Source organism: Mustela lutreola, chromosome 1 (assembly GCF_030435805.1).
Source record: "Mustela lutreola isolate mMusLut2 chromosome 1, mMusLut2.pri, whole genome shotgun sequence".
Classification (NCBI taxonomy): Eukaryota; Metazoa; Chordata; class Mammalia; order Carnivora; family Mustelidae; genus Mustela; species Mustela lutreola.
The window spans coordinates 6,231,877-6,244,901 of NC_081290.1; the positions used below are offsets into that span (position 1 = coordinate 6,231,877).

At 41.6% G+C, this 13,025-nt stretch overlaps 1 protein-coding gene across 1 annotated transcript in view; it reads right to left on the reverse strand.

The window, feature by feature from the left end:
• Positions 1-13,025, reverse strand: part of SHROOM3 (shroom family member 3) — a 299,368-nt gene that overhangs the window by 246,517 nt on the left and 39,826 nt on the right. The window lies entirely within an intron of this gene.

Below are 13,025 nucleotides of genomic sequence, written 5' to 3' on the forward strand. Positions count from 1 at the left end.
ATCCACTCCACCCCTGACAGGACATGAGTTCTTTCAAACCTACAGAATCCTCCAGTAGCTTTCCCTTCACCCTTTCCTGAGCAACTCAGCCGAATACCACTACCATCAATTACCCGCCCCAGAATTAGGGTGGCTTGATTAGGCAAACACAAATATAGAACTCCTAGTTAAATTTGAATTTCAAATAGATAATGAATAATTTTTTAGTATAAGTATGCCCCAAGCAGTATTGGGGGCATATTTATACTACTACTACTACTAATAATAAAATTCTTGTTTACCTGAAATTCAAACTTAATGAGGTCACCTGGATTTTATCCAGCGTCTCCACCCAGAATCTCACCATCAGAACTGAAGTTGTTGAAATTGTACATCTAGTAAGATTTGTATTTGTTTCTGGTGTGCTCTGAGAGGAGTGAAGGGAGGACCCACACCCCATAGCAACCACCCCACAGAACACGGGAATCAATGCCTAAACTCTAAGGGCACGTGGACAGGATCATACACAGGGTTTAGTCAAATATAGAAAGTTGAAAACAGCAAACGATTTTCCCTGGGTGGCAATTATTAATGCAGAGTTAGGATGAGACTTTACAGCACGTTTCCTTTTTTTTTGCTTCCCCTGTTACCAGAATATTCTTATCAAAAACTTTACACATAACACACAAAGCTTTAGGATCTACAGGGTGAAATGGGTCCGAAATTCTCAAATAATTTTGGAAACATAAAAAGTATAAAATGAGTAAAGAGCGTAATAAACTCAGCAAAATCAAAATTTGTGATGTACCTTTGGAATCTGTTTTAAATTCCACAGTCAATTACTTTTCAATCAATCAGCCATTCAGACCTTCAGAATCCATGCTTGCTCCAACCGAAGAGCTCGGCAAAGCAGGCTAATTCTCGTCAGCACATCCATCACTGGGTGAAAACACGCCTCCCGCCAGCAGACGCCAGCAAACGCCAGGAAGGCGAGAGGAAGTCTATGAGAAAGGCAGCAGCTTTAGAAGAAGAAAATGCCGCCTTCTGCCTAGTGTGTATCTAAGGGCTAGGGAAATGCTTCAGATTTACTCATGAGCCCTGCTGCCATTTGAGAAGCACACCGGAGGATGAGAGGCTAACAGAGACTCTCCCCTCACAGCAACCTGGGTCTAAGATCTGGGCCAGGTTGTTTGACCCTCAGAAACTTTTGTTAAAAAGACTTCATTTTCTAGAAATGGTATCCAACGTGCATTTTCCTTTTCAGGATCTCCTGTTCTTTTGAGGGCTTCAGTGGACAATTCTGAAGATTGCTCCCCCTAGGATGTTTTTCCAAAATTAACATCTCTATCAGTCCCGATGTTCTGGCTACAAATAAGAGAATACCCATCTAAAAATGGTTTGGACAATGGGGGGGATGTTTTTTCACATTAACAAGTCAAGAGATGGATGGCCCCAGTGCTGCTCAGGAGCTCCCCGACATCAGGGATCTGAGTCAACTTCCCACCTGTTTTCTTGGCCTCAAGACAAAAAGATAGATGGCTCCTGGATGATACATTTGCATTTGAAACCCAGAGCAGAAAGAGATTTGACTTACTAGACTTTTCAGAGGGGAATTTTTTCCTAGAAACCCCAGCAGGTACCCACTTGTGTCTCATGACCTGAGCAGACTCATATGCAAGGGAATCTAGGAAAGCAAGAATCCAGAATTTCTAGCTTCACTGTTAGTGAAATGAAGGGTCTGACAGCAAGGAAGGCTGCCGGGCGGCTCACCAGCTGGTGCACACTGCCCGTCGTGCCCTGCCATCACCTCAGGCCCAAACCATCACCCCAGACTCAAAGTCTTTCCAGCTGGCTTTATCTCTTGATTTCCTGCTCCTGCTCCTGGGAGAACTGAGCAATCGTTCTGTCCTTACTCTGGCGATCTCAGCTTACCCTTAGACGCCTTCCCCTCCTAATTCCCAGAACCAACCAGTCTCCGTGTCTCAGGATCACCCTTCCCCTCTCAAGGGGTCTTCGCTCTCTCCTTTCCTTGTGTTTCTAATCTAGCGTATTAATTTGGACCCTCATCACTTCACAGCCGGACTGAAGTGCAGCTTTCTGCCCTCATCCCAGAAACTACTTTCTCATGTTTCCCATCCAGAAAACTTCCAAAGATTCCCCCCCATTAACCACCAAAGATATTTAAAACCCTTTAGCCCTGGGGCACATGGTGGCTCAGTGGGTTGAGCGTCTGCCTTCCATTCGGGTCATGATCCCAGGACCCTGGGATGAAATCCCACATCAGGCTCCCCGTTCAGCAGAGAGCCTGTTTCTTCCTTCCCCTCGATCTCTCCCCTCCCCTCACGTCACTTTTTCTCAAATAAATAAATAAAATCTTAAAAAAATAAAATAGAAAAATAAAACTCATTAGTCTTACCCTGAAGATTAGCCACTCTGGGCTGCCATGGCTACGAAAGCGGACTTTGAAGTTAAATGACTTGTATGATGTTTGGCAAGTAAGTTACCTCTCCAAGACTCAGTTCATTCATTCGTAAGTTGAAGGTGGTAATAAAACAGGGCATGCATGGGAAGTGTCAGTAAATGGTGACTGTTATGTCTGCTGCCATTCTTGGTATTAGGTCCTAGCCCCCCTACTATGAATTTGGGTGTGTGGGCACCTAATACATCCACAGTAGCTGCCAATCCTAACTGCTGAAATGAAGTCCAACTCTTCCATTAGCTGAACGCCCCTCTAGTCTACCACTGAGTACACACTTTATAGACTGATTCTCTGTCTTTCTCTCCTTGATGAAGGTAAGTCCCAAGGGTAGGACCATTTGGAGCTATGCTACTCTTCAAGAAAGCTTCCATGATCTTCATTTGCTCTGAGGTAATAAACCCTGGCTCGCATTCTGACGCATTCTTCCAAAGGATACTATGCTTGCAGAAGCTGTCGCCCGTATTTATTTTTCTTCATCTGACATCCTTGCCACTTCGAAATGCAGAAATGAAGATATGGTGCTTCTGTGTTTCCTGATGCCACAGTTAGACTGTTGCGGTCCATTTTCAGGACTGGAGACTGAAGGTCACACCAGGGATGAAAGTGACGCACATACGACATTCTTCTCGTTTGGCATCATATTGTGATTTTGTTTTTTCATCTTCAAATTTTTACCCCTCTTAATTCGATTCTTTTGCCAGTTTCCCCCAGCCAGCCACAATAAGAGACAATATTGTATATTAGAGCACCTGTTCTCTGTTTAAAAAATAATAATAAAAGGTGTATCTTAAAAAGAAGCAAGTCTGTGCCCCGCTAATCCTTTCCAGCCACAAAAGAATTCCTTGGAATTAATGCTTTTTTTTGCCCTCTGAAATTATCCAGCAGTGAAAGGCAGGGACAATGCCCCAGTTCACCAGTTCATTTTGCCAAAGTGCTGGCAGGGGGCTGAGCCCTGCACTCCCTTCTTCCTCCAGAGCTTGGGCCAGAGGCAGACATGAGAGTTTCCCCATGTTTCCATTCTACGCAGGAACACTTATTCGTGAGGGGTACCGACTCTGGAAATAGATCACCTGGGTTCAAATCATGGCTGTGTGACCTTGAGCCCGATCCTTAACCTACCTACATGTGAGCTCCCACCTCTAAATTGAGGTTACAAATGGACTGGCCTCAGAGGACGAGGTGAGAATCATGAGTTAATACGCGTAAAGCGCTCAGGGCGCTGCCTGCCGTATGATTAGGAGCCATGTAAGTGTGAGCTCTCGTTGTTACTAACACTCTTTCTCTTGGCTTGGCCACCTGTCAACAGTCTTGACGGCTTACTGGAATACTTCCTAAACATTCCCCCAAAGCCCTCTATTCAAAACCTCAGGCCAGCCTATGAATCAACCAATTTCACTCTGCAGAAAGGAGTCCAAGAAGAATAAATGGGGAAAGCTGGATACGGGGGAGCTAATGCTTTATCAGGTTCTTAAGAAATCTGGACAATAGAAATGCAAACTGCCTTGCCTAAAGGGGGTCCATATTTTATTCCTTGCCAGCGAAACAATGTTCTCCTTAAAAGTCAAACAGCATCCTTCTCACTGCCTACTCTCCATAAGCTCCGACTCAAATACACATGCCACAAGAGAATTGTTAATGTCTGCACACCTCAAATGGTTTGGGCTCATTAAAAATCAGACCCTTGACAAGTCCATTAATCCTAGGATCTCAACTCCAAGGTCATGTTCATGTCACAAAATTGTAACCAGAGCACCTATGTGTGATGTTACTCTTAGGATAAAAATGTGGGCTAAGATTTTAAAAATCTTTCTAGTCCTTCTTCTCACTTAGCAAACTTCCTTTAAAAATAAATGCTATAATTTATACATGTAAGTGATTTTTCTCCCATATTGTGCTTTTTAAAAAAAATCATCTTTAATAATACCTCTAATGGCACGATACTAGAAACTAAGACCGTTTGAAAGAAGTCGGTTTCAACTTCTTCTTAGTTTCAGGATAAGAATTTATGGGCACATAAAAACCATGATGGCACACATAGTAAAAGTTCTTTTCACCAGAAGACTATATACATACTTTGAAGTATCTGTGCTTCAGGTCTCTTAGCTCAGAAAGTGACACTAATGAGAAGCAAAAAAGGCCAAAAGAAAGAAGGATGGCAAGGACCTAAGAAAGCGAAGTCCCTAGAATAATCTGAAATTGGCTCTATCCATCCTTTGAGAGTTGACTAATAGAAACAGGGAACCTCTGTTTCCACTCTATAGTTCCAATTCTCGGTGAATACTGTCTGTGTTCCAAGTGCAGTAGCAAAATAATAAATCAGACTGAATTCATTGTAAGTACGACCCCATTCAAAGAGACTAAATGTTTAGTACAATTCGATTTTCTGTGGTTCACCTACTAGTTCCCAACATGGGTTGGGGTGGAAGGTTGGTACAGGACCAAGAAGTAACAGCCAAGCCAGATACACACCATAAATAAGACGACTTTTAACATGACTGTGTTAGTGAAGGAGATATTTCTAAATTAAAATTGTAATTTCTAAATTTAATTTAGAATTTTAAATTCTAAATTAAAAATTACCTTTCTTGGGGGGATTGGTAAATAGATGATGGGGATTAAGGAATGCACTTTGTTTTTTTCTTTTCTTTTCTTTAGTAAAGACTTTATTTACTTATTAGTCAGAGAGAGAGCACACATGAGCGGGGAGCAACAGGCAGAGGGACACATGGGTTCCCCACTGAACAAGGCAGCCTGAGGCAGGACTTGATCCCAGGACCCTGGGACTGTTACAGGATTTTTTTCTCCATGGGTGCCCATGGTTCTTGGCCACACCTATTTGAAGAATGAAGAGGTAGACCAGACAGAGTGCTGGGGAGCAAAGCAAAGTTTATTGAGCGATAGCAAAGTGATAGCACAAAGCTCCCAAGGAAGGAGGGGATCCTAGAGGGTCGTCCAAGGAATGCACTTGCGATGAGAACTGAGTGGTGAGTGGAATTGCTGAATCACGATATGGTGAGCGGAATTGCTGAATCACAATGTTATACACTTGAACCTAATGTAACACTGCATGTTAACTAACTGGAATTTTAAAAAAAGTCTAAAAAATTACTTCCTCCCCAGCCATTCTCCTCCTGGGCACATATTAAAGGGAACTGAAGATATATGTTCACCCAATCATCTGTACATGAATGTTCATAACAGCATAACTCACAATAGTCAAAGGTGGAAATAACTCAGATATCCGTTAACTGATGAACAGATAACTAAAATGTGGTATATCCATATAATGGAATACAATTTGGCAATAAAAAGAAATGAAGTACTGATACATGCTAAAATATGGATGAATTGAGTGACCAGGTAGCTCAGTCGGTTAAGTGTCTGCCTTTGGCTTGGGTCATGAACCCACGGTCTTGGGATCGAGTCCCACATCAGGCTCCCTGCTCAGTGGAGGAGCCTGCTTCTCCCTCCTCCCCACTCATGCTCTCTTTCTCTCGCCTTCTCTCTCTTTCTTCAAATAAAATATGGATAAACCTTGAAAACATTATGTTAAGAGGCCAATCACAAAAGGCTACACAATGTATGATTTCATTTATATGAAATGTCCAAAGTAGGCAAATCGACAGGGACAGAAAGTAGATTAGTGTCTGCCAGCAGCTGGGGAAGGAGAGAACAAGGCATGCCTGTTGATTGGTATGGGGGTTTGGGGGGGGAGAGTGATAAAATGTTTCAAAATTGATTGGGGTGGACCGGAGGAGTCAAGATGGCGGAGAAGTAGCAAGCTGAGACTGCTTCAGCTAGCCGGAGATCAGCTAGATAGCTTATCTAAAGATTGCAAACACCTGAAAATCCATCGGCAGATTGAAGAGAAGAAGAACAGCAATTCTGGAAACAGAAAAACAACCACTTTCTGAAAGGTAGGACCGGCGGAGAAGTGAATCCAAAGCGACGGGAAGATAGACCCCGGGGGGAGGGGCCGGCTCCCGGCAAGCGGCGGAGCAACCGCGCACAAAATCAGGACTTTTAAAAGTCTGTTCCGCTGAGGGACATCGCTCCAGAGGCTACCCGGGGCAAAGCCCACACGGGGTCAGCGTGGCCTCAGGTCCCGCAGGGTCACAGAAGGATCGGGGGTGTCTGAGTGTCGCAGAGCTTGCGGGTATTGGAACGGGAAAGCCGGCTACAGAGACAGAGCCGACAGTAAGCTCGCAGCTCCGTGTTACCTTGAACCGGTCGCAGGCTCGGTGAGCTCGGAGCGCGGCCGGAGGTCAGGCAGACGGGAGTAACTGGGCGCTGTTCTCTGAGGGCGCACTGAGGAGTGGGGCCCTGGGCTCTCGGCTCCTCCGGGCCGGAGACCAGGAGGCCGCCATTTGTATTCCCGTCCTCTGGAACTCTACGGAAAGCGCTCAGGGAACAAAAGCTCCTGAAAGCAAACCCGAGCGGATTACTCACCCCGGCCCCGGGTAAGGGCGGTGTAATTCCGCCTGGGGCAAAGACACTTGAGAATCACTACAACAGGCCCCTCCCCCAGAAGATCAACAAGAAATCCAGCAGAGACCAAGTTCACCTACCAAGGAGTGCGGTTTCAATACCAAGGAGAGCAGCAGAATTCCAGAGGAGGAGAAAGCCAAGCACGGAACTCATGGCTTTTTTCCTGTGATTTTTTTTTAGTCTTGCAGTTAATTTAATTTTTTCTTTTTCATTTTTTTTTTTTTCTCGCCTTCGGGTAAAATTTTTTTTTTTTAACTGTTACCTTTTTCTTTTTTAACGATTTTTTACTAGTTTATCTAATATATATATATATTTTTTTACATTTTTCTTAGGTGTTTTCTTTTTTTAAAAAATTCTTTTCTTTTCTTTTTTTTTTTTTTTCTTTTTTCTTTCTTCCTTTTTGAACCTCTTTTTATCCCCTTTCTCCCCACTCACGATTTTGGATCTCTTCTAATTTGGCTAAAGCATATTTTCCTGGGGTTGTTGCCACCCTTTTAGTATTTTACTTGCCCCTTCATTTACTCTTCTCTGGACAAAATGACAAGACGTAAAAATTCACCACAAAAAAAAGAACAAGAGGCAGTACCGAAGGCTAGGGACCTAATCAATACAGACATCAGTAATATGTCAGATCTAGAGTTCAGAATGACAATTCTCAAGGTTCTAGCCGGGCTCGAAAAAGGCATGGAAGATATTAGAGAAACCCTCTCGAGAGATATAAAAGCCCTTTCTGGAGAAATAAAAGAACTAAAATCTAACCAAGTTGAAATCAAAAAAGCTATTAATGAGGTGCAATCAAAAATGGAGGCTCTCACTGCTAGGATAAATGAGGCAGAAGAAAGAATTAGTGATATAGAAGACCAAATGACAGAGAATAAAGAAGCTGATCAAAAGAGGGACAAACAGCTACTGGACCATGAGGGGAGAATTCGAGAGATAAGTGACACCATAAGACGAAACAACATTAGAATAATTGGGATTCCAGAAGAAGAAGAAAGTGAGAGGGGAGCAGAAGGTATACTGGAGAGAATTATTGGGGAGAATTTCCCCAATATGGCAAAGGGAACGAGCATCAAAATTCAGGAGGTTCAGAGAATGCCCCTCAAAATCAATAAGAATAGGCCCACACCCCGTCACCTAATAGTAAAATTTACAAGTCTCAATGACAAAGAGAAAATCCTGAAAGCAGCCCGGGAAAAGAAGTCTGTAACATACAATGGTAAAAATATTAGATTGGCAGCTGACTTATCCACAGAGACCTGGCAGGCCAGAAAGAGCTGGCATGATATTTTCAGAGCACTAAACGAGAAAAACATGCAGCCAAGAATACTATATCCAGCTAGGCTATCATTGAAAATAGAAGGAGAGATTAAAAGCTTCCAGGACAAACAACAACTGAAAGAATTTGCAAATACCAAACCAGCTCTACAGGAAATATTGAAAGGGGTCCTCTAAGCAAAGAGAGAGCCTACAAGTGGTAGATCAGAAAGGAACAGAGACCATATACAGTAACAGTCACCTTACGGGCAATACAATGGCACTAAATTCATATCTCTCAATAGTTACCCTGAATGTGAATGGGCTAAATGCCCCTGTCAAAAGACACAGGGTATCAGAATGGATAAAAAAACAAAACCCATCTATATGTTGCCTCCAAGAAACGCATTTTAAGCCCGAAGACACCTCCAGATTTAAAGTGAGGGGGTGGAAAAGAATTTACCATGCTAATGGACATCAGAAGAAAGCAGGAGTGGCAATCCTTATATCAGATCAATTAGATTTTAAGCCAAAGACTATAATAAGAGATGAGGAAGGACACTATATCATACTCAAAGGGTCTGTCCAACAAGAAGATTTAACAATTTTAAATATCTATGCCCCCAATGTGGGAGCAGCCAACTATATAAACCAATTAATAACAAAATCAAAGAAACACATCAACAATAATACAATAATAGTAGGGGACTTTAACACTCCCCTCACTGAAATGGACAGGTCATCCAAGCAAAAGATCAGCAAGGAAATAAAGGCCTTAAATGACACACTGGACCAGATGGACATCACAGATATATTCAGAATATTTCATCCCAAAGCAACAGAATACACATTCTTCTCTAGTGCACATGGAACATTCTCCAGAATAGATCACATCCTCGGTCCTAAATCAGGACTCAACCGGTATCAAAAGATTGGGATCATTCCCTGCATATTTTCAGACCACAATGCTCTAAAGCTAGAACTCAACCACAAAAGGAAGTTTGGAAAGAACCCAAATACATGGAGACTAAACAGTATCCTTCTAAAGAATGAATGGGTCAACCGGGAAATTAAAGAAGAATTGAAAAAAATCATGGAAACAAATGATAATGAAAATACAACGGTTCAAAATCTGTGGGACACAACAAAGGCAGTCCTGAGAGGAAAATATATAGCGGTACAAGCCTTTCTCAAGAAACAAGAAAGGTCTCAGGTACACAACCTAACCCTACACCTAAAGGAGCTGGAGAAAGAACAAGAAAGAAACCCTAAGCCCAGCAGGAGAAGAGAAATCATAAAGATCAGAGCAGAAATCAATGAAATAGAAACCAAAAAAACAATAGAACAAATCAACGAAACTAGGAGCTGGTTCTTTGAAAGAATTAATAAAATTGATAAACCCCTGGCCCGACTTATCAAAAAGAAAAGAGAAAGGACCCAAATAAATAAAATCATGAATGAAAGAGGAGAGATCACAACTAACACCAAAGAAATACAAACTATTATAAGAACATACTATGAGCAACTCTACGGCAATAAATTTGACAATCTGGAAGAAATGGATGCATTCCTAGAAACATATAAACTACCACAACTGAACCATGAAGAAATAGAAAGCCTGAACAGACCCATAACCAGTAAGGAGATTGAAACAGTCACTAAAAATCTCCAAACAAACAAAAGCCCAGGGCCAGACGGCTTCCCGGGGGAATTCTACCAAACATTTAAAGAAGAACTAATTCCTATTCTCCTAAAACTGTTCCAAAAAATAGAAATGGAAGGAAAACTTCCAAACTCATTTTATGAGGCCAGCATCACCTTGATCCCAAAACCAGACAAGGATCCCACCAAAAAAGAGAGCTATAGACCAATATCCTTGATGAACACAGATGCGAAAATACTCAACAAAATACTAGCCAATAGGATTCAACAGTACATTAAAAAGATTATTCACCACGACCAAGTGGGATTTATTCCAGGGCTGCAAGGTTGGTTCAACATCCGCAAATCAGTCAATGTGATACAACACATCAATAAAAGTAAGAACAAGAACCATATGATACTCTCAATAGATGCTGAAAAAGCATTTGACAAAGTACAACATCCCTTCCTGATCAAAACTCTTCAAAGTGTAGGGATAGAGGGCACATACCTCAATATCATCAAAGCCATCTATGAAAAACCCACCGCAAATATCATTCTCAATGGAGAAAAACTGAAAGTTTTTCCGCTAAGGTCAGGAACACGGCAGGGATGTCCATTATCACCACTGCTATTCAACATCGTACTAGAGGTCCTAGCCTCAGCAATCAGACAACAAAAGGAAATTAAAGGCATCCAAATCGGCAAAGAAGAAGTCAAATTATCACTCTTCGCAGATGATATGATACTATATGTGGAAAACCCAAAAGACTCCACTCCAAAACTGCTAGAACTTATACAGGAATTCAGTAAAGTGTCAGGATATAAAATCAATGCACAGAAATCAGTTGCATTTCTCTACACCAACAGCAAGACAGAAGAAAGAGATATTAAGGAGTCAATCCCATTTACAATTGCATCCAAAACCATAAGATACCTAGGAATAAACCTAACCAAAGAGACACAGAATCTATACTCAGAAAACTATAAAGTACTCATGAAAGAAATTGAGGAAGACACAAAGAAATGGAAAAATGTTCCATGCTCCTGGATTGGAAGAATAAATATTGTGAAAATGTCTATGCTACCTAAAGCAATCTACACATTTAATGCAATTCCTATCAAAGTACCATCCATCTTTTTCAAAGAAATGGAACAAATAATTCTAAAATTTATATGGAACCAGAAAAGACCTCGAATAGCCAAAGGGATATTGAAAAAGAAAGCCAACGTTGGTGGCATCACAATTCCGGACTTCAAGCTCTATTACAAAGCTGTCATCATCAAGACAGCATGGTACTGGCACAAAAACAGACACATAGATCAATGGAACAGAATAGAGAGCCCAGAAATAGACCCTCAACTCTATGGTCAACTAATCTTCGACAAAGCAGGAAAGAATGTCCAATGGAAAAAAGACAGCCTTTTCAATAAATGGTGCTGGGAAAATTGGACAGCCACATGCAGAAAAATGAAATTGGACCATTTCCTTACACCACACACAAAAATAGACTCAAAATGGATGAAGGACCTCAATGTACGAAAGGAATCCATCAAAATCCTTGAGGAGAACACGGGCAGCAACCTCTTCGACCTCTGCCGCAGCAACATCTTCCTAGGAACAACGCAAAAGGCAAGGGAAGCAAGGGAAAAAATGAACTACTGGGATTTCATCAAGATCAAAAGCTTTTGCACAGCAAAGGAAACAGTTAACAAAATCAAAAGACAACTGACAGAATGGGAGAAGATATTTGCAAACGACATATCAGATAAAGGACTAGTGTCCAGAATCTATAAAGAACTTAGCAAACTCAACACCCAAAGAACAAATAATCCAATCAAGAAATGGGCAGAAGACATGAACAGACATTTCTGCAAAGAAGACATCCAGATGGCGAACAGACACATGAAAAAGTGCTCCATATCACTCGGCATCAGGGAAATACAAATCAAAACCACAATGAGATATCACCTCACACCAGTCAGAATGGCTAAAATCAACAAGTCAGGAAATGACAGATGCTGGCGAGGATGCGGAGAAAGGGGAACCCTCCTACACTGTTGGTGGGAATGCAAGCTGGTGCAGCCACTCTGGAAAACAGCATGGAGGTTCCTCAAAATGTTGAAAATAGAACTGCCCTATGACCCAGCAATTGCACTATTGGGTATTTACCCTAAAGATACAAATGTAGTGATCCAAAGGGACACATGCACCCGAATGTTTATAGCAGCAATGTCCACAATAGCCAAACTATGGAAAGAACCTAGATGTCCATCAACAGATGAATGGATCAAGAAGATGTGGTATATATACACAATGGAATACTATGCAGCCATCAAAAGAAATGAAATCTTGCCATTTGCAACAACGTGGATGGAACTAGAGCGTATCATGCTTAGCGAAATAAGTCAAGCAGAGAAAGACAACTATCATATGATCTCCCTGATATGAGGAAGTGGTGATGCAACATGGAGGCTTAAGTGGGTAGAAGAATAAATGAAACAAGATGGGATTGGGAGGGAGACAAACCATAAGTGACTCTTAATCTCACAAAACAAACTGAAGGTTGCCGGGGGGAGGGGGTTGGGGAGAAGGGGGTGGGATTATGGACATTGGGGAGGGTATGTGATTTGGTGAGTGCTGTGAAGTGTGTAAACCTGGTGATTCACAGACCTGGGGATAAAAATATATGTTTATAAAAAATATATGTTTATAAAAAATAAAAAATTAAAAAAAAAATAAACCTTGATTCCATTCAAAAAAAAAAAAAAATTGATTGGGGTGACCGTTGCACTACTCCATAAATATACTAAAACTCATTGCACAGTTTAAATGAGTTTTATGATATGTGGTTTATATTTCAATAAAGCTTTTTTTTTAAGTTTCTTTTCTCTCATTCTTCACCCAATAAATATTCATTAAGCAGTTGCTCAGTACAAGTTACAGGGTTAATAGCGGACTATTTAAGACACACAGTAGACCTTTGTCTTTCACAAGGGACACTTCTGGAAACATTTCCAAATTGTCAAATAAATGATTACCACTAGGGCTGAGACATTGCACAACTATGGGGGGTGCCATTCATTTTGGAATCTATGTGAATGATGTCCCTAGGAGCTGTACAGAGTAAAATCTCACGGTCATACGGGGTGGTCCTGGGGGCCAGAAGAGCCTAGCCTG